The sequence below is a fragment of the Pipistrellus hanaki genome, assembly GCF_964339955.1.
Source record: "Pipistrellus hanaki genome assembly, chromosome: 2".
Lineage (NCBI taxonomy): Eukaryota > Metazoa > Chordata > Mammalia > Chiroptera > Vespertilionidae > Pipistrellus > Pipistrellus hanaki.
Window position 1 is genome coordinate 72,023,560 of NC_140504.1, and position 3,664 is coordinate 72,027,223.

General features: G+C 40.4%; 1 pseudogene across 1 annotated transcript; it reads left to right on the forward strand.

Moving 5' to 3' along the window:
- The first annotated feature begins 802 nt into the window (after positions 1 to 802).
- LOC311615209 (olfactory receptor 5K1-like) lies at positions 803 to 1,313 on the forward strand (annotated as a pseudogene). The gene has a single exon. The product of its transcript is annotated as an olfactory receptor 5K1-like (transcript).
- The last annotated feature ends 2,351 nt before the right edge of the window (positions 1,314 to 3,664 follow it).

Sequence of the window (3,664 nt, forward strand, 5' to 3'; positions counted from 1 at the left end):
GGCTTTCCCTAGTGGGAGGGAGTCGGAAGCTCATGACTGCACTGAACCCCAGTTCCAACTGCACTGAACCCCAGTTCTGGGTGAGCCCCTGGGGACCCAGGCTCTTACAGGGGGAATCTGGATGGTCAGGTGGAAACTCAGGGGAGCAGTAAAAGGCAAAAGTCTGGAGGCTCGCATGCAAGTGTGCACAGAAAGGACTGACTGCTGAATGTGCCACTGGCTTTCTCTAGTTGGAGGGAACTACAAGCTCCCGACTGTGCTGAACTCCAGTTCCAGGTGAGAATCTGGGAATCCAGATTCATTGGGGGAGAAATTGGACTATCTGGCTGTGGGTGAAACTCAAGGGCAGCTTTCTCTCAGAGGTGCTTGCAACAATTACCGAGAAACATTGAGACCCAGGGGCCTCATAGGGCAGGGCTGATGGGAAGCCAAGACTGTCTGCTCAGCCCTGAGACTCTGCCCCATCCAAGCTGAGCACAGAGGCTTTTGCAATTTTGCAAGATAATGTAAGAAGCCTTTGGGACAACTTCAAGCAAACCAATATCAGAATTATGGGGGTGCCAGAAGAGAGAGAGAGGAAGACACTGAAAACCTATTTGAAGAAATAATGATTGAAAATTTCCTCCACCTGGTGAAAGAAATAGACTTACAAGTCCAGGAAGCGCAGAGAACCCCAAACAAAAGAAATCCAAAGAGGACCACACCAAGACACATCATAATTAAAATGCCAAGGGCAAAAGACAAAGAGAGAATATTAAAAGCAGCAAGAGAAAAACAGTTTTCTACAAAGGAGTACTCATACATGCATTCCATGATTCATAGAGGCATTCTATTCAGGTTAGTTTTCTATGGATCTAACAACATCAACCACTTTTATTGTGATAGTGTTCCTTTTTACAGACTCTCCTGTGTTGACCCTTATGTCAATGAACTGGTACTATTTGTCTTTTCAGGCTCAATTCAAGTCTTCACCATAGATAGTGTCTTAATATCTTACCACTATATTCTCTTTACTATTGTCAAAATGAAATCCAAAGAGGGAAAAGTTAAAGCCTTTTCTATCTGTGCATACCACTTTCTGTCTGTTTCATTATTCTAAAGATCTTTTTTTTTCATGTACACTAGACCAAATTTGATTGAAGAAGGAGAGAAAGATATACAAGCTGCTATTTTGTTTAAAATAGTAGTTCCATTACTAAATCCTTTAACTTATAACCTGAGAAATAAGAAAATAACAAGTGTCTTGAGAAAAATTCTGGAGAATAAAGGATCTCAAGAAAGTTTTTTAAAAAATGGCATCTACTGTAGCATAATGACAAGTGCAGAAAAAAACTTCCAGGTGGAATTGCACAGAGAAAATGCACAAATTGTATATAAAATATTTTATTTTTTTATTTTTATTTTAAAAATATTTTAAAGTATAAAATTAAAGAAGCAACAATGCATAAAGGAAAAAAAATACATGCTAAGGAGTAAGTGTGCTAAATCTTAACTAAAAAATAATAATAATAAAAAAAAAAACAAGAATCAAACTGAATTCATTCAAGAAACAACTTAGTATGTGTCAGCATTAGGGACTTATCAGAATCCAGAAGAACAATAAAATGGAGAGAAAAAAATTAAAAAAAAAAAACTTGTCAAAAAAAAGAAAAAAAAAGAAAAAAAGAAAGAAAAGCAACAAAACTAGTGATTGGAAATATAAAAAAGAATTCTAGCAAACATTTGTACCAAACCCACATTAATATCTTGGAGCAAGAACACTCCAAAACCGAGGCTTTACTGTACTTGTAATTTTAACCCCAGGCAAACTACAAAACCTATACTCTTGATTTTCGCATGAACATTCACAAAAGGTCATCCAGGATTGCACAGAAGTGGTTAGTTTAGCTCATGCAGTGCAGCACAGCAAAGTAGTTTTTTAAAATTAATTTTTAAAATTTATCTTTATTGTTGAAAATATTACAGATGTCCCCCATTGACCTCCTCCTCCCTCACTTGCACCCCCTTCCTAGGCCTTCACTGAACTATTGTCTGTGTCCATCGGTTATGCATATCTATACTAATAAAAGGGTAATATGCTAATTAGATCTGGTCAACCGGCCATCTTCTGGATGTCCAGTTTCCTTCCAGACAAAGCCATGGTGGTGGGGGCCAAGGTAGAGGCAGTTAGGAGTGATCAGGCCGGCAAGGGAGAGCAGTTAGGGGTGAGATCAGGCTGGCAGGGGGTTAAGGGCGATCAGGTCAGCAGGGTAGGGCAGTTTGGGGGCAACCAGTCTGGCAGGTGAGGGCAGTTGGGGTGACCAGGTTGGCAGGGGAGGGCAATTGGGGGAATTAAGCAGTCAGGCAAGTGAGTGGTTAGGAGTCAGTGGTCCTGGATTGTGAGAGGGATGTCTGACTGCCAATTTAATCCATGACCAAGAGGGTGCAGGTCGGGCTGAGGGACACCATTCCTCCCCCACACCCCCCATCTTGTGCACAAATTTTGTGTACTGGGCCTCTAGTCTATACTAATAAATGGGTAACATGCTAATTGGACTGGACATCTTTTGGATGTCCTTCCAGACAAAGCCAGGCAGAAGCGGTTAGGAGTGATCAGGCCGGAGGGGAGAGCAGTTAGGGGCAATGAGGCCGGCACGGGAGGGCAGTTAGGGGCCGCAGGGATTGGGCCTAAACCAGCAGTTGGACATCTCCTGAGAGGTCTCAGATTGGAGAAGGTACAGGCTGGTATGTGGGACCCCCTCCCCGTGCACGAATTTCATGCATCAGGCCGCTAGTATGCATATAAATTCTTTGGTTAACTTTTCCCTGTTTGCCACACCTCCCCTCCCCTGGCTTCCCTCTGAGAATGGTCAATCTGTTTTCATGTTTCCATGTCTCAGAGTCTATTTTGTTTTTCAGTTTATTTTTCATTAGATTCCACATATAAATGTGATCATGTGATATTTATCTTTCTCTGACCAGCTTATTTCACTTAGCATAATCCTCTCTAAGTCCCTCCATGTTGTCTCAAAAGGTAGGAGATCCTTTTTTTTTTTTTTTTTTTACTGTGTCATAGTATTTGTCGTATAAATGTACCACATCTTTTTTATCCACTCATCTACTAATGGGCACTTGGGCAGTATAGTACTTTAAAAAAATTAATTTCCAAGATTTAAAAATCAGGAGAATATTTATAAAAGCAAGTTTTAAGTTCTCTTAAAAAGTAGGAAGATCTGGCAACAATTAAATGTTTGTTTTTTTAAATATATTTTATTGATTTTTTACAGAGAGGAAGAGAGAGGGATACAGAGTTAGAAACATCGATGAGAGAGAATCATCAGTCAGTTGCCTCCTGCACACCCCCTACCGGGGATGTGCCCGCAACCCATGTACATGCCCTTGACCGGAATCGAACCCAGGACCTTTCAGTCCCCAAGCTGACGCTCTATCCATTGAGCCAAACCGGTCTCGGCAAATGTTTGTTTTTTTAATGCCACCTGCTTATCCCCTCAGAGCATTTAAATATCTAAACTTATGTGACAGAATATTGCCTCTCATCATTCTTCATTATTTCAATACTCAGTTGCAGTAAAAACATTTACTAAATTGCTATTATAAACTATAAAATAAGCTGATTTAAAAAATGTCTTACTGTCTCAGCTCTAAGCAATGTCTCAATACTAAG